General features: G+C 41.4%; 1 pseudogene; it reads right to left on the bottom strand.

Moving 5' to 3' along the window:
* Nucleotides 1-1,086: 1,086 nt before the first annotated feature.
* Nucleotides 1,087-21,239, bottom strand: LOC129070983 (guanine nucleotide-binding protein G(s) subunit alpha-like; annotated as a pseudogene).
* Nucleotides 21,240-21,436: the final 197 nt, after the last annotated feature.

A 21,436-nucleotide genomic window follows, 5' to 3' on the forward strand; every position in this document is an offset into this window, starting at 1 on the left:
TAATAACAATGAGGAGGTCTGTGGTCTAGTGCTCTGGTGGGAGATTGTGCCCTGAGGGTTTTGGAAAAAGGGATGACTCACATTCTAAAGGTATATTATCTCAGATGCAAAAAGACAGTAGACTCAGTTAAGGTAAAGATTGATTTGTCAAGGAAGATACTGGCCTAGGACAGGACTACCACCATGACTTGCTTTTAGTTAAGAAATTTTAATTTCAGACTATCCACTAATGTGGTTAATTTAGGTCTCTGAGTTTGTAAGGCCACCAAGCGGCCACCCCTATGCTTGTCAGGTTTAGTATGTAGCCCCTTTTTCAATGACAGTCCTCCTGAATAATAGCAGAAATATAATGGTGTCATCATCAGTATTTAACTAATTAATAATAAAAAAGTAAGGGAACAAAAGGATTTAGACAGAGTTTAACAAACAAGGGAGCATAAACCTGCTTGCTTAGCCAGGAAGCTACAACTTTACATCCCAAAGGATTACAGTAGTTCTCCACAAAGGGGATTAACAATCCTCCCTTCCTTCTTCCTGTACTGGATTGTTGGGGGTATCAGGGATAGGAGCTTGATCAAAGAGGCTTCTCAGTCTAAGTAGGGGGTGGTCCCACCTACAGCCTGCAAAAGCTTAGGAAGTTGACTGGTTCTTTGAAAAAGCACCTGATCCATCCCAAACACAACCTAATATAATCCCAAAGGAACAAAAAAGTGATCTCTTTCTCTCGCTCTCTCTCTTTTTTCTTACTTGATGACCCACATTGGCGTAGTGCACTCATCTGTTTTTCCATGGCCATGTGGCCCTAGCAGCTGCATGGCCCATGGCTGTGTAGACTCTACATGCAGGCTCCAGGAGTGAGCCTGAATACTGCAGCATGGTAATGGACTGCAGCCGGGAACACATGCTAAGCTAGCCAGATGCTAAATGGACTGTACTTTAATATGGAGCACAAACTCTGGACAGTGGCCTTTATTCTGGCCCTATTAAACATAAGATTGGACCTTTTCCATGGAGAGATGGACAGAGATATTACATTGGGAAGTCAGGAAGAGAACCCCCTTAATTTTACATCATCAGTAAATTTCATCATGGAACCTCATCCTCCCCTGCACACTGGCCACCCACATCAAACATGTGGAAGTTGAATTTGTCCACTTGGAACTTGGTCTCAAAGATTCCAACAGTCAGGAAGGGGCAGGAAAGCAGATCCTGACCTCTGGGGACATAGTCAGACTGCTTGATGGCATCAGTCTTGTCTAGGAAGTACTGGGCACAGTCAATCTGTTCATTGGTACTCATTGGAGTCTTCATAGCAGATGGGACTCTTTCATCCTCCCACAGAGCTTTGGCATGCTCAGAGAATTCAGGAGAGAAATCAAAGCTGTGCACATCCATCATACTCAGAATGTAGTCCACTTGGAACTGGTTCTCAGGGTTAGTCAACTCCATAGAGCAGGGTCGAGGCGGGTGGCACCAGTTTGCTCATGGTGGCCATGTGGTCATGATGGTTTCAATGCCTTCCTTCAGGCTGTTTTTGATGTCTTGCACTTTGGTGGTCTCCTCACTGTGGCTGTTGCTCCTGGCAGCCTACAGATGTACCCTCTCCATTTAACTTATTAATAAGAAGGATCCTAATTTGCTTCACAATGGTGCTTCTGCCAGATTCTCCAGCACCTAGCAGCTGCAGGTAGTGCGTGGCCTGGTGGATCTGCTTGTCCTTCTGCAGCTGCTTCTCCATCTTTTTGTTGGCCTGGCATTGTACCTTCTCCTGGTTGTGTGGTCCTAGGCCTTACTGTTTCTAAGCTGCACAGGACCTAAGGTGCACTGGGTGGGGTCAGGCTCAGTTCCAAGAGGAGAAGTGCCCATGACAGACCAGGCCACTTGGGGAGGATGATGTCATCAGTCAGAAGGCAGCACATTGCTCCTTGTTTCTTGAGCCAAAACCCAAGGGCCTGATAGACACTCTGGGCCCATGTGAATCAGAGCGAGAGCTGCCACTCTTACTGTCTCACCCGGCAAGTCCCCTAACCAGAAAGGCCTGGTGGCCTGGTGGAATTAGGGGGAGGGGAGGAAGTGGAGGTGGCAAAGATAGGTGGGAAGAAGAGCAGTTATTATTATTATTGTTTTAATTATACGTTTGACTTTACCCCAGAAGGTAAAGGGAATATTTCCACTTTCTTTTCCCCTCTTGCCCCACCCCTTCCAGTTTTCCAGGGTTTTTTCTCTGATGCCCCATTTCCATAAAGAAGAGTAAACAAGTTTTGGCCTCACAGATAATCATTAAGGCACCTAGAGGCTTTGAACATGTGAACATTGAGAATCACTTTTATGTCCATATTCAGGGGTGGAAAACAAAGAAAATTAGTAAATCTCTGAATCCTGCTTCATTTGTTCATTGAGAAATGGGGTCAGGTAAAATGGAAGGATGATTTTCTCAAAGCTGATTAGTTGTAGCTAAGGTAAATCCAAATATCTTGTACTTGACCTGTGCTTATGAAGTCCCGTGATTTATTGTTTAAAGCCGAATTTCTCAACCTAGGGACTATCAACATTTTAGGCTACATAATTCTTTGTTGTCAGGTGCTGTCCTGTGCATTAAAAAAGTTCAACAGTGAAACTGGAAAAGTCGGCACTGGTGCTTCCTGTCATTACCAGAACTAATAAGTAGAGACAAAGATTGGATCTCTATGGGCACTTATTTTGACGGCTGGTGATCTGAGAAGATGGGGGGTTATGTACCCTAAAAGACCATCTTACATTTAATCTCAAACTGACTCTTTTTATAAGGAAAAGAGCATAGGTAAGGGGTTGGAAATTTAGGAAAAAAGTAGGTAAGAGGTTTGGAGTTTGGGAGAAAATGTAAATTTTAACTATTCAAACATCAATTTCTCTCCATAAAAGCTGTTAAATGACTGTACTTACTATACACGGTGTTTGATTGTCTTTTGCAAAACACCCAGTCTTGTCTTGGTTGCATTGTGGGTTGGGGTAAGTTCATGAGTGTGGGGTGGGGGCAGTAAGTAAGGGCTTGATTAGCCATGTGGTTGGTGAGACATTTAAAGGGGCTGGGATTTATGTAAATCACTATTTCAAAATAAAACTTGTTTCTCTTAAACATTTTCCTTGAGTGTGAATAAGCTGTTCTCCTACGAAGAATGGAACTCCTCAGGTCTGCCACAAATCACTTAGCATTGCATATTGTTTCTCAAACATTAAAAACAGAATCACCACAACTCACTCATCTTTCTAGCCTTTTATATACCACGTTGCCAGACTTAGGGCATCTTTTCCATCAGCAACCACAAGCCATGAGGACCTGACTTCGCTATCTCACCCACTTGTACACTGCTGCTGCATAAGCTTTAGGGAAATGGCACACCTTCAAACAGAGATATTTTAAACTTCCTCACCTCTGTGGTTTGCACAATGAATGCTGGTTCTTGTTCCTCCAACTTCCTAGGTCAACCTGGATCCTGGGATTGAGGCCATTTGAATAAAAGAGAAACTCTCCTGAGCAGGAGGGCTTTGTTCACAGGACTGGGGTTCCTAAATTCTGGCTGGTATGCAACAAACTCTCACCGTGGAAGTTCCATCATCCTCAGTTTCTCGGCAATATTTAGTTACTGAAGCTGTATTGTGGCTAAGAAGGTGGGTTCTGGAGACACTCTTTTTAGTACAAACCCTGGCTCTGCTCCTTACGAGCCAGGACACCTCAGGCAAGCAAAGTACTGCTCTCTTGGCATTGTTTTCCTCATCAGTTGAATGAAGGATGATAGTAACAATAATAATATAATAAAAATAGTGGCCCTTGAGTTTGTTGTAAAGAGCAGAAGAGTTGCTGGAAAGTATAGAAAGCACCTAAAGCAATGCCTAGAATAGATTAAACATTAATAAATGTGATATATGATTATTTTTAAATCACTTGTGTATTCCCTAAGGAGTGAGAAATGGTTGTTTGGGCAGGGCTGTTTGAGGGAAATTTTGTTAGGATAAACATTAAGAATTAGGGAATCCTAGAATGCTAGAAACTGCCAAAGAGGTCTGGGAAACAAACACCCTCTTTCCCACTTTCATGGCAGTCTGTCAAGGTGGCTAATTAACTTTCTCTCTTTGGAGTATTCAACAGTGATTTTTTTTTAGAAGATTTTCTCAGGCTCTGATCACCTGGTGAGCTTATTAAATACAGATTATAATTCAGTAAAACTGGGACAGGACTTGAGATTCTGCATTTCCAACAAACCAGGTGATACCAATGCTGCTGGTCCATGGACTACACTGAGAATCAAAGTGCCAGTGGACAAGTCTACAAAAAGTCTTCATTTTCAGCACCTATAACTGAGAGTTTCAGCAACAGCTTCAAAGCAGAAAAGAGGCACTTTCATTGTTGGAAAAAAATAAACAGCTAGGGTAGAGTTTTATCCACACAAACAGACATTTTCTCTTATTCTCCTCCAGGGTATATTGAGGCAGATGCACAGGGGTCAATATTGCGTGAGTTTCATTTGGCCTGTGACTTTTCTTCCTTGTGCTCTCCTCTATTTGCTATGTGTGCAGAGCACAAACTCTTTTCAAGAGTCAGAGGCAGGAAGTGGGGAGGGCAGGAGCCTGGGGAAAAGCACTGTTGGACTGGACCTCAGCCAGTCCAACAGCATCGGGTTGAGCCTCTATTTGGTGTTGGCACGTGGGCACCGTGAGTGCTGATGGCCATTCTGTATGTGGTTTGCAGGGCTGTTGGAAATCCCCTATGAATGGCCGGGAGGAGCTTAAGAGACGATTGGCATAAGACCCTCCTGTAAACTACACTGGTTTCCCAAGGATTTTGCAAGTGCTCACAAAAGTATAAAGAATAATCCGAGCCCTGTAGATCCTTTATGAATGGGAGATTATGGTCAAGCTTTGCCACAGCCTTAGGATTCAGAACAACAGGGCCATTGTGGAGCTGAGCATTCATATCAAAGATAAAATATTAGCTGGGTGGTCCAGAATAATGAAGGCATTTATGAGTCTGGTTAAGCATATGTATGTTGGACTGATCCGCAGATTACCCATACAGAGTCTGGGCTCCAGAGGGGTGAGGCTTGCTAGGGTTCAGATCTGGGATAAAGGGACCAATGATCAAAGCGACTCCGAAGGACTAAAGAGCTGTTTATCTGTGACCGGGGATACAATAAAATGAGGAATACCATTTCATTGAAAGCTGGGACTGGTTTCCAAGAGCATCCTTAAAACACTGAACTTGGAGAAAATGCTCTAAATCCATCACTTAGAGGGAAAACACACCAGAAAAACATCAGTGGCTGTGAAGTGATTGGGAAGCTGGGTGACCCAGTGACCTATGCAGTTTCATAGTTGGGATTGGGAAGGCAAATTACTGGCATGGCCGTGACTTGATAAGTGACCTTGGACCAGTCCCATAGACTGTCATTATCCTCATCTGTTGGAGACAGAGGTTGACTGTTGCCATAGTGGCCAAGCCCCTAGCAGAATGCAGTTCAAAGACCATACTTGCTTCATTTTATTTTGCATATGAAAGACAATTTAGAGGCCTGGTGGAACACCCCTCTAAGAATGTTGGGAAAGGACTAGAATTTCCCAGAAATGGAGCACCAAATGTGCCAGGTGCTACAACCTCTTGTCAGCCTTAGGAAAAAAAAATTGACATATGTGTATATAATTTGATGAGTTCTGACATATATGTACTCATGATGTTTATCATAATTGTGATAAGGAACAAAGACATCATTCTCAAAAGTTCACTTATGGCCTTATAATTCTTCTCCCCTCTAACCCTCCCATTGCCACCAGGTAACCACTCATCTGCTTTCTGTCACTTTATATTAATTTTGCATCCCCTATAATTTTATGCATGGAAGCAGAGTATACAGTATATAAAGTATGGCTTCTTTTACCCTAATGATTTTAAGATACAGACCTCTTGTTGAGTGTATAAGTAGCTTGTCCTTTTTACTGCTGAGTAGTATTCCATTCTATGGATATACTATAATTTGTTTATCTATTCACCTGTTGATGAACATTTTGGTTCTGTCCAGTTTTTGGCCTTCCCAATAAAGGTGCTGTGAACATTCATGATCAAACCTTTGTAGGGACATATGCCTTTTTTCCCTCTAGGAATGGACACCTGGGTCATAAGAGGAATATGTATAACTTTTTAATAAGTTGACATATTATTTTCCAAAGTGATGTGTCATTTTACAATTCTATCAGCAGAGAAGAAGTGTTCCAGTCACTTTACATCCTTGTCAATGCTTTATGTTGTCAGTCTTTTTAATTTTAGCTGTTCTTGTGGATTTGTAGTAGTATCTCAGTAAGATATCTCAGTATAATTTGTATTTCCCTAGTGACTAGTGATGTTGACACCTTTTTATGCATATGCTTGCCACTTAAAATCTTTGGTAAACTGCCTATTCAAATCTTTCGCCAATTTTTAAAAAATTTAGTTGTCTTGATATTGAATTGCAAGAATGTTTATATATTCTGGATATAGTCCTTTTCAGATACATGTTTGGCAAATGTTTTCTCCCATTTTATACCTCACAGAGGAATTTTGAGAAGCGAGCAGACACAGCTGAAGGGGTGCTGATGATACTATGAGGCTGGTATGTTTCATTCTGGAGTCCCTGGGGTTTTATGAGTTCCTTCACTTGTGACCTTCCTTTCATTCTTTTTCACCACAGTGAGATGGAAACATCAGGTCAGAGTTCAGTGTTGAGCATTACCTGAAAGATACATATACTACACGCACTTAGTCACTCTCTGCCTGAACGTGGGGAACTTGGTTATCTAAACAGCCCAGAGCTTCAGAACAAATATTTGGGGTGATGATGGAGGAGATCTCTGCATTTCAGCCTCAGCCAGTCCAACCAATGGCATGTTGTAAAGGAAAGAAGCGTTTAGAGTCTTTTTCTGCCTCTAGTTAAAAATTGCAGGTCAGCAATGGTCTCCAGCTACCACTCTCTACCTCATTTGAGGCAATAGTGCTCTTTCCCCACAATTTTCTTCTTTATTTGATAACACATAAGGAGAAATTTTTTTCTTGTATATCAAATCATTATAATGTATGCTTTAAATATATACAATTTTATTTGTCAGTTACACCTAAATAAAAAAATCAAGCATCATGTAGCAGTCTCTATTGCTATTGCTGTAAAGAAATGACCCCAAACCTTATGGGTCTAAACAACCACAGTTTGTTACTGCTCAGGATTCCACAGTTCTCCTCGTATGAACCAGGCTCATCTGATCCCAGGTGAGCTTACTCACACACTTACATGGAATTTTAGTCTCACTGTTTGTAATTGGATGAATAGAGTTTAGCCCCCATATTACTATTGACCTTGCTGTTTCTGTCTCTGGTTCTGGTTCCATTCGTTGTTAGCACTAAAACTACTTCTGGCTTGACTCTCTGGTAAGGGAGTCTGGAGTTCCTCTCCTGTGCTGCTGGACTCAGTAGGGTTTGTAGCCATCTAAGACTGTGTTGAGTTGGGTTCCCTGTGAAGTAGACCCTGAGAAAAACATTTGAGTGTGAGCAGCTCATCCCAGTAAGTGGAGAAGTGGGGAAGTGAGAGAAAGGAGGAGGGGAGGCAACCAGTCAGGGGTATCCAAACTGAAAGAGGAGTTGTCTTGAGCCACACATTAAATACTTTGCAACACATAATCACAAAAAAAGTCTCATAATGTCTGAAGTAAAATTAGGATTTGTGTTGGGCCACATTCATAGCCATCTGGGCCACATGTGGCCCATGGGTTGGACACACCTGTAATACAGGTTGTGTTAATTAAGAAGATACCACTGTGAGAAGCTGAGCACAGTCCCACTGGGGATGTTGTCTCATTCAAGAGACAAAAAATATAACCTTTGCAGGGACTGAGGCTCTTCCATGTGAGTGCTGTATGAATCATTTTCCTCCTTTTTTGAGTCTTTGCCTGTAAGGTTTTCCCCTCAAGGCTTCACTGCAAAGGGATATCTGGCCCTTGAGGCTGGGTTTAATCAGCTAGGTTCCCCTTTTACCTACTTTAAGTCAACTACAAGTAGGTAATGTTTACAGTGTCCCAGGACCTGGTAGGTAATCACAGAATACAAATGGACTCAAACAGTGCCAGATGCAAGTCTGATCTGTTTTATTTTGAGGTATAATAATTTAAAGCCACATCTTGATGGGCTAATCAGGCTGGATTCTTGCATTTAAGGGCTCTGGTGGGCCAGTGCGTTGGCTGCACCTGTTAAAGCTTTCTCTGGATCAACAGATTGGGATGCTCATCAGAAGCCACCCCTTCATCTTGTGCATGCATCACAAAAAGCTGCTTTTAATGCAACAGCAGAGATTTTTAGTGAATTATGAAATGTTTTGTTACATTAAATGACATTACCTCATAACCTTACAGTGATCCCTTGAAGGCTCATGATTTGAAAGCAGTTGGATGCAAGCTAGCTTAACAGTAGAAAGAGTTTAAAATGACACAATTTCTTAAGCCCAGGTCTATATGGGCAACTAATATTTGACAAAGGGGGCAGAATCATGAAGTGGAGTAAAAATAGCCTCTTCAACAAATGCTGTTGGGAGAGCTGGACAGTTACATGCAAAAAATTGAAACTCAATCATCAGCTGACACCATACACAAAAATAAACTTAAGTCGCAACACCATCAAAGTCCTAGAGGAGAACATTGGCAGGAAACTCTCAGATATCCGACGCAGCAATTTTTTCACCGATATGTCTCCTAAAGCAAGGGACATAAAGGAAAGAAAAAACAAGTGGGACCTCATCAAAATAAGAAGCTTCTGCACGGCTAAAGAAGACATCAGCAACATGAAAAGGGAGCCAACTCTATGGGAAAATATATTTGCTAATGATACATCAGATAGAGGTTTGATCTTCAAGATATATAAAGAACTCACTCGACTCCACTCCAAGAAGACAAATGATCCAATCAGAAAAATGGGCAAAGGACCTGGGCAGGTGCTTTTCCAAGGAAGAGATACAGAGGGCCCAGAGACATTTGAAAGGATGCTCAGCATCAGTAGCCATCAGAGAAATGCAGATCAAAACCACCATGAGGTACCACCTCACACCGGTCAGAATGGCCATCATAAACAGATCCACAAACAACAGGTGCTGGCGAGGCTGTGGAGAAAAGGGAACTCTAGTACATGATTGGTGGGAATGCCGACTGGTGCAGCCACTATGGAAAGCAGTGTGGAATTGTCTCAAAAAGCTGAAAATGGAACTGCCTTTTGATCCAGTGATTCCCTTGCTGGGACTATACCCTAAGCATCCCAAAACACCAATTCAGAAGAACCTATGCACCCCAATATTCATAGCAGCACAATTTACAATAGCCAAGTGTTGGAAGCAACCTACATGCCCATCAGTAGATGATTGGATCAAAAAAATATGGTACATTTACACAATGGAATACTTCGCAGCAGAAAGAAAAAGAGAACTACTAAACTTCGCGACAGCATGGATGGAACTGGAGAGCATTATGCTAAGTGAAATAAACCAGGGGGCGAAAGACAAATACCATATGATCTCACCTATAATGGGAACATAACCAACAATACAAAGATGCAAGGAAAATAAGACCAGTAACACTGAAAGGAAAAGAAACCAACAGAGACCAGAGGGAAGGAGGGAGGAGTGGGCGGGGGAAAAGGAAGGGAAGGAGAAAGTCAAGGAACATATAGCAAGGACTCATGGACAAAGCCAAAGTGGAGAAGGATTGAGGGAGGGAGAGGGGGGAGGGGGGCAGGGGAAAGTGTTCGGGAGAAAGCAGAGACAAATGTATTTGAAAAAATAAATAAATTAATTAAAAAAATAAAATGACCCAATTTCTCAGAATATATTGTGTTAAGTCTTTCATAATGTGGCTTCTGAACTTTCTCTGCGCTGACTACTGTTTTGCTCAGTTTGTCTCCCCTTTGGCCTATAACCAGCAATGCTTTTGATTTATACCAATCTGAGTAGCTTCTTGCTTTCCAGGCTGAATAACCTCAGCAGTATCAACCTTCATATTGATTGGCAAGATCATTTACTCAGGAAGCATTGTTAAGTGTATCTGTGCAGCCAATATTATGGGGTTCAGCAACCACAAAAACCAATATTTATTGTTTCAATATCAAACCTTCCAATTAAGGCAGGAAAAAAAAAAAACTGATATCTTAGTTCAAAAGCTATCAAGCAGGAGGGATTCTCTCTAGCTCAGGACCAGACTTTCTGTTTTAGTCTGTCCTTCAACTGATTGGATGCAGCCCACCCATATAGGGGAGAGCAATCTGCTTCAATCAGTGCACCAAATTAAATGTTAATCTGATCCAGAAATACCCTCACAGAGACACTTAGAATAATGTTTGACCAACTATCTGGTCAAATACCTGTATTACCATGTGACCCAATCAAATTGACACATAAAATGAACCATCCCAAGGTTCTTCACTCCTTTTAGTAGCTCTGTTGTATGGGTGTGCCTTAATTTATTAAATCAGTCTCCTGTTGATGAACAGTTATTTCCAGTCTTTGGTTATTATAAATAGTTCCAAGATTAATATCTTTGTAAACATGTATTACATGTGTTTGCCATGGCATTGGTAGAACAGTTTTCTAGAAGTGGGATCTATGGGTCAAAGGGTAATAATATGCAATTGTCCCTCCCTATAGAAAGGTGAGGGTCTGGATTGCAGACATGGTCCAGGAGTTTCATAAAAAATTTTAACAGTAAAACCAGCATATTTTCATCCTAGTTCAAGAGTGATAGCTATTCTTTCTAATTGAGATATAACCTGATTTGCCTACAAAAACCAATGCATTATTAAAAACAAATCTAGCAGAGTAAGGTAAGTTTTTGATAGCTAAAGGTCAAGATCTTCTCTGGCTTTGCTCTGCCCCTCCCTCATCATATTCCTACCAAATTCTATCTTTAGGGTAATCTTGTTCATAAGGAATGAGGGACCAAGCAATGATAGGTGCCCTTTAGCTTTCCTATAATATGTCCTGATCTCTCCATAAAATAATCCCAAACTGTCATACAAACCAAGTGATATCAGGGTGACTACCATACTAAGGTAGCTTTAATACAAGTCACCTAATCCACCTTCCAACCAGATGGCTGCTCTCTAGGTCCTGCCACTGTTGAAATTTTGTTATCACTCACTGCTTAGAGGATTAAATTTATCTCAAGCTAACAGAAGAGGTTTCTTTCTACATCACTACGAAGCTGGTGGATGGACTTGCCTAAGGACCAGGCACCAGCCAGACATCTGGGTAGTGGTGAATGTGCTCATCTTTAGGAAAACCAAAGAGGACCAACTAGCCTTTAAGACCTTTATGATGGCAAGAATGAGAGCATAGTGAGGACATCCACTTAGCCCACATTATGTTCACCTGTAACTGCACACCAACTTTCTACCTCTAGCACCTGCCTGACTCTCCCTCTTCTCTAAGTGGGAGCTGTAGCCAGGAAGTGTCAGACACCTAATGCCCCTAGAGCAACATTCAACCAGTTGGTAGACAAATGTCCTGGCTTCCTCAGCTCTCCTCCATGAGGTAATTCTGAGGCATGCCCCATACTGTGTCTTCTAGGGTCCACAGCAGTAGTGAGCTCCAGTTATCCACAGCAGCAACTCACCCATTGACATGTCTTTTACAGTAAGTAACTCCTCACTTAACATTGTCAATAGGTTCTTAGACACTTCAACTTGAAGTGAAATGATATATACTGAAACCAATTTTGCTTTATGCTAATTGATATAAATGAGACAAGTTCCTATGGCATATATCTCATCATAAAAATATCACAAAACTTCTCAATAAAGACCTAAACACTTCTTTTTTTCCTTTTTCTTTTTTTAAAGTATATTTTATTGATTATGCCATTACAGTTGTTCCATTTTTCTCCTCTTTATTGCCCTCCACTCTGCACCCCCCAACCCACATTCTCCCACATTTGTTCACGTCCATGGGCTGTACATCTAAGTTCTTTTGTTTCTCCACTTCCTATACTATTCTTGACATCTCACTGTTTATTTTGTACCTATCATTTAGGCTTCTTCTCTGTACTGTTTTTCCCATTCTCCCCGCTCCACAACTTGCTGATGACTGTCCATGTGATCTCCATTTCTGTGATTCTATTCCTGTTCTAATTGTTTGCTTAGGTGTTTTTTTTTTTTTACTTTAAAAATTTTTTTATTATTACTTTTTACGATTATTATTATTATTTATTTTTTCAAATACATTTGTCTCTGCCTTCCCCTGACCATTTTCCCCTGCCCCCTTTCCCCATCAACCCTTCCCTTTTGGTTTTGTCCATGAGACTTTGCTATATGTTCCTTGACTTTCCCCTTCCATCCCTTTTCCCCCGCCCACCCCTTCCTCCTTCCCTCTGGTCTCTGTTGGTTTCTTTTCCTTTCAGTGTTGCTGGTCTTATTCTCCTTGTATCTTTGTATTGTTGGTTAGGTTCCGCTTATAGATGAGATCATATGGTATTTGTCTTTCGCCTCCTGGCTTATTTGGGATTGCATTGAATCTATAAATTTCCTTGGGTAGTATGGACATTTTGATGATATTTATTCTTCCAATCCATGAGCACGGTATATGCTTCCATTTATTTCTGTCTTCCTTATATTCTTTCTTCAATGTTGTATAGTTTTCTGTGTACAGGTCTTTTACCTCCTTGGTTAAGTTTATTCCTAGGTACTTTATTTTTCTTGAGCTATATCGAATGGTAATTTTTTCTGATTTCTTCTTCTCTTTCATTGCTGGTGTACAAAAATGCCTTTGATTTCTGAATATTGACTTTGTAGCCTGTTGTTTTGCCAAATTCACTTATTAGGTTAAGTAGTTTTTTTGGTGGGGTCTACAGGGTTTTCTATGTACACTATCATGTTATATGCAAATAATGATAGTTTTACTTCCTCCTTTTCAATTTGGATGCCTTTTATTTCTTTTTCTTGTCTGACCACTGTGGCTAGGACTTCCAATGCTATGTTGAATAGAAGCGGTGAAAGCGGACATCGTCATGTTTCTGACCTTAGTGGGAAAGCTTTTGGTTTTTGCATGTTGAGTATGAAGATGACTGTAGGTTTTTGATATATGGCCTTTATTATGTAGAGAATGCCCCATTTATTACCATTTTGCTGAGTGTTTGGATCATAAATGTGTGCTGAACCTAATCGAATGCTTTTTCTGCATCTATCGAGATGATCATGTGGTTTTTGTCTTTTCTTTTATTTATGTGATGTATTACGTTTATCGATTTGCATATATTGAACCATCCCTGCATCCCTGGGATGAATCCCACTTGATCATGGTGGATAATGTTTTGAATGTATTGCTGGATGTGGTCTGCCAATATTTTGTTGAGGATTTTTGGCATCTATGTTCATCAGCGAAATTGGTCTGTAGTTTTCTTTCTTTGTAGGGTCTTTATCTGTTTTTGGGATCAGGGTGATGCTGGCCTCATAAAAAGAGTCTGGGAGTTTTCCCTCCTCTTGGATTTTTTGGAATAGTTTGAGAAGGACAGGGGTTACCTTTTCATTAAACGTTTTGTAAAATTCTCCTGTGAAACCGTTCGGCCCAGGGGTTTTGTGTGCCAGGAGTTTCGTGATTCCTGCTTCAATTTCCCCAGCTGTTATCGGTCTGTTCAGGCTTTCTGCTTTTTCTTCCTTCAGAGTTGGAAGATCATACTTTCTATAAATTTGTCCGTTTCATCGAGGTTTTCAAATTACTTGGCATATAATTGTTCATAGTAGTTTCTGACAATCCTTTGTATTTCTGTGGTATCAGTTGTTATTTCTCCTCTTTCATTTCTGATATTATTAATTTGGGTTCTCTCCTTTTTTTTCTTGATGAGTTTGCTTAAAGGCTTGTCAATTTTATTTATCTTTTTAAAGAACCAGCTTCTGGATTGGTTGATCCTTTGAATTGTTCTTTTCATCTCTATGTCATTCAGTTCTGCTCTGATCTTGATTATTTCCTTCCTTCTGCTTGCTATGGGATTTATTTGTTGTCATTTCTCCAGTTCTTGAACTTGTAGTGTTAAGCCTTTTATTTGAAATGTTTCTATCTTTTTTAGGTAGGCCTGTATTTCTATGAATTTTCCTCTGAGGACTGCCCATAGATTTTGGACTGTTGTCTGTTCATTTTCATTTGTTTCCAGAAACTTTTTGATTTCTTCTCTTATCTCATGGTTGACTCATTCATTTTTTAATAGTGTACTGTTCATTCTCCATGAGTTTGCAAGTTTTTGAGGTTTCTCTTTGGGGTTGATTTCGAGTTTCAAGGCCTTGTGGTCTGAGAAAAAGTTTGGTATTATTTCAATTTTCCTGAATGTGCTGAGGCTTGCTTTGTGTCCTATCATGTGGTCTATCTTTGAAAAAGTTCCATGCACATTTGAAAAGAATGTGTATTTTGCCTCTTTGGGGTGTAAGGTTCTATGTATGTCAGTTAAGTCCATTTGTTTCAGTGCACCATTCAGCTCCACAATATCCTTGTTGATGTTTTGTTTGGAAGATCTGTCCATTTTTGACAGAGGGAAGTTAAAACTCCCTACTATCAGTGTGTTGCTGTCTATATTTTTGTTGAAGTACTCCAGAATTTTCCTTATATATTTGGGTGCTCCTATGTTGGGTGCATTTAAGTTTACAATGTTTATGTCTTCTTGATAGATTCTTCCTTTAAGTATTATAAAGTGTCCCTCTGGGTCTCTTTTTATGGCCTTTGTTTTGAAATCTATTTTGTCTGATGTAAGTATTGCTACCTCTGCTTTCTTTTCTTGGTCATTTGCTTGGAATATTTTTTCCCATACCTTTACTTTCAATCTATGTAGGTCTTTTTTTCTGAGGTGGGTCTCTTGTATGTAGCATATGTGTGGGGCATGTTTTCTTATCCATTCAGGTATGCTGTGTCTTTTGATTGGGGTATTTAGTCCATTTACATTGAGAGTTATTATTGATAGCAACATTTTTTTTTTTTTTTTTACTTTGTACCTGTGTTATTCTCTTTCTCACTCTCTTTCTTCATCTTCTTAAACCAGTCCCTTTAGCATATCTTGTAGTGCTGGTTTGGTAGAGATGTGTTCTTTTAGCCTCTTTTGTCTGGGAAACTCCTTATTTCATTTTCCATTTTAATTGAGAGCCTTGCTGGGTAGAGCAGCCTTGGCTGTAGGACCTTGCTTTTCATGACTTGGAATATTTGTTGCCATTCCCTTCTGGATTGTAGTATTTCTTTTGAGAAGTCAACTGCCAGCCGTATCGGGGATCCCTTGTATGTTACTCCCTGTTTCTCCCTTGCTGCCTTGAGGATTCTCTCTTTGTTTTTGATATTTGCCATTTTAATGATGACGTGTCTTGGGGTGGGCCTCATTGGGTTCCTCTTGAATGGGGCCCTCTGTGCTTCCTGAATGCATAAGAACTTTTCTCTCCTCAAATTGGGGAAATTTTCCATCATTACTTTTTCAAAGAGGTTCTCTATCCCTTGCTCCTCTTCTTCTCCTTCTGGTTTCCGTACTATGTGGATATTATTGAGTTCCAGGTTGTCCTGCATTTCCCTACATGCCTCTTCATTGTTTTTGAGCCTTTTTTCCATTTCTTGCTCTTTCTGGGAGCTTTTTCCTACCTTATCCTCCAGCTTGCTGATTGGATCCTCTGCTTCATCTAGCCTGCTTTTGATTCCTTCTACTGTGTTCCTCAACTCAGAAATTGTATTCTTCATTTCCTCTTGTGTCTTCTTGATAGTTTCTATATCCTTTTCCAGGTTGATATAGTTTGCTGTAAGATCCTGATAGTTTCTCTGAAATTTCTCATAATTCTCTTTGAGCTGGCTGAGCTCATTCGGCTTCCTTAGAGCTATTGTTTTGAATTCAGTATCTGATAGTTCACTTGCCTCTGTTTCATTTAGCTCTCTCTGTGAGGATTCCTCCTTTCCCCTCATTTGTGGGGAACTTCTTTTTCTTCCCACTTTGTGAGTCTTTTTTTTTCTTCTGCTTCAATTGATTCGTCTAGATTTCCTGTCTTTGTGGATTAAACTTCTATGGTAGTAGGCGGGTCTTTCTATTTATTTATTTTTTCTTTTCTTTTCTTTCTGGGTCTACCTCTGATGATGTCAGTTGTTGACCCTTTCTGACCTTGGGTTGTTTTTTTGAGCCTTCCAGGAATCTACTGTCTGTGTCTGTCTCCTGCAATTGTCAACCTGGTCACTCTGTCCTCATCTGTCAGGCTTAGGCACCACAAGGCAGAGCAGTGCCTCCTGATGGCAGGACTATCCTGTCCTTATAGGCTGCTGTCACTCAGGGGTGTGGTCTGCCTGAGCAAGATGGAGAACGTTGACTGGGGAAGGAGTCAGCACCTGGATCCCCCACCCCCCAGCTATTCCCTTAGTTCTTTCCCCAGCATCTCTGCCTCCAGTCTCTCCTCAAGGGTTTCTAGGCATCTCTGTGTCCCCTTTAGCTAGGGATCTGCTATCTCTTCAGGCAGCTCTGCACTCAGCACCAAGGCCAGCACACAACTGCTGTTGGGGCCGGACTGTCCTGAGGGCAGGGCTATTATTTCCTTTTCCGCTGCTGCCTTTTTGGGGTGTGGTCTGCCTGTGTGAAATGGAGACTACAGAAAGGGGAAGGAGTCAGCTCCGGGACTCCCCGGTTACTCCTCCAGTTCTTTCCCCAACGCCTGTCTCCAGTCTCTCCTCCAGGGTCTCTGGGCAGCTCTGTGACCCCTTTGGCCAGGGATCCCGTATTTCTGTGGACCGCACTGTACTTGCAGGCCAGCCCACTCGCACACACCGGCACTGGGTGGTTTAAGTCTGTCTATTGTGTGCTTTCCCACTTCTGCCTCTTTGGGGACATGGCCTGCCTGCGCAAAATGGAGACTATGGAGTGGGGAAGAAGTTAGCTCTGGGAATCCCTGGCTGCTCCCCCAGTTCTTTCCCCAATCCCTCTATCTCCAGTCTTTCCTCAAAGGTCTCTAGGCAGCTCTGTGTGCCCTATGGCCAGAGATCCTCTATTTCTTCCAGCCACTCTGCACTCAGCACCCCAGCCCACGCAAGCGCAAGCTCTGGATGGAGCAGCGCAGAAGGCAGGTTTATTGATTCACTTATGCCTGAGGGAGATGGTAGCTGCAGAGTGGGAGGTGAGTTATCACTGGGGCTCTCCTGGCCACTGTCTCAGTTCTCTTCACAAAGTTTTCCTCACCAATCTTTCCTCAGGCACCAACCCACTCTGCTGCCACCTCTACTCAGAGATCAAGGCAGGTGGCTGCCACTGCAAATTTTTGCATTGGCCCTTTATATATCTCTCTCTATCTCCAGCCACCTGTCTCTAGCAAAAAACACCCTTAAGCTTTTTGGGGTTGTGTTTTGTCTGTGTTTTCCTTGTTTCAGCTGCTGTAGTCTAGGGGTCCCTGCTTATGATTTAGACCCTGTTCTTCTCAGGGGGATCCAACTGGCTGTTGGAGTCTAGCATCCATAGCCTCCATTAGGATGTGTGAAAGTTGATTCTACTGTCTGTCCATGGCTCCAAGGCTCCTCTGACTCTATCGTTTTGTTGTTTTCCAGGTGATTTCTCCACTATTTAGTCACAATTCCAGTTTGGTCTTGGGAGGAGGTCAGGGTGACTCCCATTCACTCCTCTGCCATCTTTCTTTCTCAAAATCTTTAACTTTTGAGTTTCCCTATGATTCCTCACTCTTTGTTTTTGATAATCTCATTTCTTTGAGTTTAGTTTCATATGTAATTGTTTTCTGTTGAATAAATAGTCCTTTCCACCCATTAGAAACCATCCTGCAGACAATTTGATATTATTAACAGCATAACATACATTAGTGGTGGTGTTGCAATTCATCTCTATATCTGCTGAAAGCATAAAATAGTTTTTAGTACAGTTGACAAAAGTTGTGCACTCTTTATCTGGGGCTACATTAACAATTTTTAAAGAAAACATTTCCCTATCCTTTAGAGTTACCATAAGACCCCAGTTATAAATACCGGATATCTCAAGGTCCAGTGGATTTTTCTTCTAGTTGGTTTTCTGGGAATGCTGTCTTATAGGCTCAAAGGAATATAGAGAACCTGTTGGGGAGAGATTTCTAATACAAGGAAGGCCACTAATCACAGCTAACATCTGACTTAGATGTTGTATATAATTCTTTGCCTTCACTTCTTGATCTACGTACACGTCTCCCACCTCAATCACAGCCTGAAATGGTTGCCCATATACAATTTCATAGGATTCAATTGAATCTCATTTTGAGGAGCCACCCTTATCCTGAGCAGGACAATAGGTAAAACTTGGTCTCAATGGAGATGAGTTTCTTGACAAAGTTTGGCTACATTTTTCTTCAAAATGTAATTCGTCTTCTCTACCTCCCCAGGAACCTGAGGTCTCCATGCCATGTAGAATTTCCATTTGATTCCAGTAAATTTACCACCTTCCTTGTGATTTCTGAAATAAGAACAGGTCTTTTATTGCTGTGGATGCTGCCAGGTAGGCCAAAGTGAGGAGTTATTTCCCTCAGTAAGGGTTTCATTACCTCTGAGGACTCCTCAGTTCTAGTAGGGTAGGCCTCTACTCATCTTGAAAAGGTATGAACAAAGACTAACAAATATTTCTGTAGGGGGCCGCTTTGAGTGGTATTGGGAACTGTAGCCCCGCACAAGCTGGGGCCTGGGAAAGGACCCATAAGTCTTGGCTGGAACACTGGTAATGCCAGAGGCAGGTAAGGCCTGATAATAACTCTGAGGGCCCCAGGGGGAAATCAGACTTAGAAGTAAATTACACTCCTTGAAGCATGCTTTGTTTCTCCCTCAAACTCTGTTAATCTTATACCAGATAACCAGCTCAAGGCTGGGAAAGGAATTTACAAAACTCCTAGGCCCTGACCCAAATCCCTCCTGGAGCCATAATGTTTGCTCAACTCAGACCCGAAGCAGTTCAGTATATTCATGCCATTGTCATCTTTAAACAGCACCTATTCTCTGTAAGCTTAAGCTATTGATGTAATTAGATTACCTATACATTCCTGCTACCTATCCCCCCGCCTGTAACCCTCTTAATAAAAACCATTGAGCACAGGGGCTCACAGCATTCTCCTTTGGAGAGAATCACCTTCCTCTTTCCTTGACAGGCACACAGTGTCTGGAATGACTCATTCTTTCATCTGCAGTGAATCAGAGGACTCTGTGGGACGGAATCCCCCATAATTTCCATCCTTGGTCTCTTGGTGTCTGGGTAAATAAAGTCTCTTCGCCAGTTCTCAAATAGGTACTGCCCTTGGTATTGTTTCCTTTCTTTTATTTCTGATGGGGATTTGTTTTAGGATTGTTCTTCTGGCACACATAGCATTAGAAATTCCAGGAACTGTGAGCCATAGTTTAATGTAAGTGGTTCAAAATCCAAGCTCTTAGCTTCTTCTAAATATTCAAGGTTATATTGTGACAAGACTAGAACAGGTACCAAAGGCATTATAAATGTTCCTTTAGCAACTTCTTTTATTGCTTGATTGGCCAGATAATTTTCTTTAGCCACTTCAGTGTCCTCTTTCTGATGCCCAGTGCAGTGCATAACTGCTACCTGTATAGGTACCTGAATAGTCTCTAAACATTTAAAATTTCTGTCACATGTTTAATTTCCTTTTATTGGATGTCCTCTTTCCTTCCAGATACTCATTCACTCTCTTTTAAATCAATGCTGCTAGGATAAAGTTAATTAATTATTTCAACAATGTTATGCATCAGTAGGGCTGAGTCAGGCTCTGGGAGAAGGGAGGCAGGATTTAACTCACTTAGTTTTAAATTGCTTGGTACCTGCCCATTCTCTTTGTGAGCCACAAATTTTCTTTTTGCTCTAACAGGCTCAACACTTGGTGGGGTGCATAAGCTGTACCAAGGAAACCTTTTTAGCTTCCTGTAAAAGCTTGCAAGTGGCTTCCAAAGCTCTCAAGCAGGATGGCCACTCCTGGACTGTGTGATCTAGTTTCTTTGACAAGCTCAATGAGACCCCTTTTGCCAGGTTTAAGCAGGAACTCAAAAAACTTTAGTGCTTGTTGGAAAATCTGGGCCTTCTATGCTTATAGCCACAAGATGCCAAATGGTTCAAGGTAGCTATGGTATTAGTTAAGTGATGGATAAAATACTATAACAGAGTTCCTCTTTCTAGTTTTAAACCTTTTAAGTTCTGGCTCAGTGTCTCCTCCAAAATTATAGGTGAGTTCTTGAACCGTGGTAAGGCTGTCCAGCAGTACTGAGCCTTGACCTGAGATTCTGGGTCCTGCCATTCAAAAGCAAATGACGGTTGAAAGTCTTAGTCAACCAGAATGCAAAAGTAAGCATCTTTTAAGTCCAATGCTGAACACCAGCAGCTGTCCCTGAGTATACTCTTCTGTACAATGTCACTTATGGCCATTAAATCTTTTATTGTATGGGAGCAGCATACCCAAATTAGTCCATAGTCCTGAAACTTCTGAATTATTGGGCGTATTCCTTCCAGGGTCTCATTTCACAAGGGATACTGCCTCTCATTGGAGTCCCTTCCCATCGTTTGATATCCACTTTAACAGGGAAGGATTGCTTAGCCCTCCCTGGCCTTCCAGGAACCCATGCAGTGGTGTTTATATGATCCTCAATTTCTGGTCAGGGTTGCTTTTCTCCTTCCCTGTTTCATAAGAGCATGCTTGGGAGGGACTTGCAGGTGGAGCTCTTGTTCTTATGGAGAGAGAGTCATTTGAACATGGACATATTTCTTTCCAGAAGAGGAAAATTTATCTTCCATAGTACATTCTAATGGCTTCAAGAAAAATTCGCTATCAGGGTTTCCAGAAATTTCGGTTACAGTTTAGTTAGAGGTCTATTGACCATGGAATATGTTACTCTGGCATCAATCAAAAAGTCTACAATTTGTATTCCACTTTAGTTTTCCCCAGGGTTCCTGGGGTGATTTTAATAGTTTTTTCTTCATTGTTGGAGATGTTTTCTTTCCCCAGAATAACTCTCAAATTCTCAGACTCTGACTTCCTTTTCCTTCACTTAGGGCACTTATTTTTCCAGTGCTCTTTCCCCTTGCAATGATTGCCCTGCCTTGTTAAGAGTTTGTTCTCCCCTGAATTTGGTTCCTTGATGGGTTTGGGATAGAGAGACCAGTTTAGGCTCACCTCCTTTGGCTCCCTCAGCCAAGTTATGAGGAAGATCCTCCAGGGCAGGAGGGGCCATGGGAACACTGACCATGCTTGCAGCAGCCATCCTAGTCTTCCTGGTCCCTCTCTTCTTAGCTTCTGCTATCTGTCACAGACAAATTCCCTTGTCTATGGACCATTAATTTATTTCCTTTTAATTCTTCATTTTTATTATGTATGCTCATAAAAGCCTGTACATAAAGTATTTCATCTCATTTCCTTGATCTCTGACAAGGCAACTCTAATTACAGTATAGTATGATAG

This window comes from Pteronotus mesoamericanus, unplaced genomic scaffold (genome assembly GCF_021234165.1).
Source record: "Pteronotus mesoamericanus isolate MK-2021 breed Mesoamerican mustached bat unplaced genomic scaffold, CSHL_Meso_final contig_25, whole genome shotgun sequence".
In the NCBI taxonomy this organism is placed as follows: Eukaryota; Metazoa; Chordata; class Mammalia; order Chiroptera; family Mormoopidae; genus Pteronotus; species Pteronotus mesoamericanus.